Below are 516 nucleotides of genomic sequence, written 5' to 3'. Positions count from 1 at the left end.
CCTCTCTCCCCTCTCTCCCCTCTCTCCCCTCTCCCCCTCTCCCCCTCTCTCATTGAACCGATATGGCGTTGCCCGTGCGAGTTCTAGATGAGCTGTGGCCGGCAGACTTTTCCCCTTCTACAGCATCCCACGCGTCTGCTGCATTCCTTATGTGGCAGTCATGTATCCTCTGGCGCACTCATGTAGTATACTCTGCCGTTCTGTGCTTCAGACTGCCATGGGTCCGAGTGACATCCTGGGGGAGGTGACACAGGACGCCAATGCTGAGTTCACATGTAGGGGCGATAGGCAAGACCATACTTCCTCCATGGGCGAGACCGGCCGGAAGCGACGGGTTCGGTCGCCCAATGATGATGGGCGATTGTTTTGACGGTGGCTTGCGGCGGAAGATTTTATCGTCTGCGTAACCCGACTGCGTATCACGCCTCTGCACTTCTCAAAGTTATGAGTGCTAGTGCTAGGTGGTTGTAGCACAGCCAGCCTGCCCCCGCCCCCCCCCCACCTCTTCCTCTCCTT

The 516-nt window shown here is 57.9% G+C and overlaps 1 protein-coding gene across 3 annotated transcripts in view; it reads right to left on the bottom strand.

Moving 5' to 3' along the window:
- The window catches only part of LOC113202938 (uncharacterized), an 8,316-nt gene that overhangs the window by 2,878 nt on the left and 4,922 nt on the right, over nucleotides 1-516 (bottom strand). The window lies entirely within an intron of this gene.

Source organism: Frankliniella occidentalis, unplaced genomic scaffold (assembly GCF_000697945.3).
Source record: "Frankliniella occidentalis isolate FOCC.00 unplaced genomic scaffold, Focc_3.1 Scaffold99, whole genome shotgun sequence".
NCBI lineage: Eukaryota > Metazoa > Arthropoda > Insecta > Thysanoptera > Thripidae > Frankliniella > Frankliniella occidentalis.
Note: the sequence above shows the minus strand (reverse complement) of the source record. Positions and strands in the feature narration are given on the sequence as shown.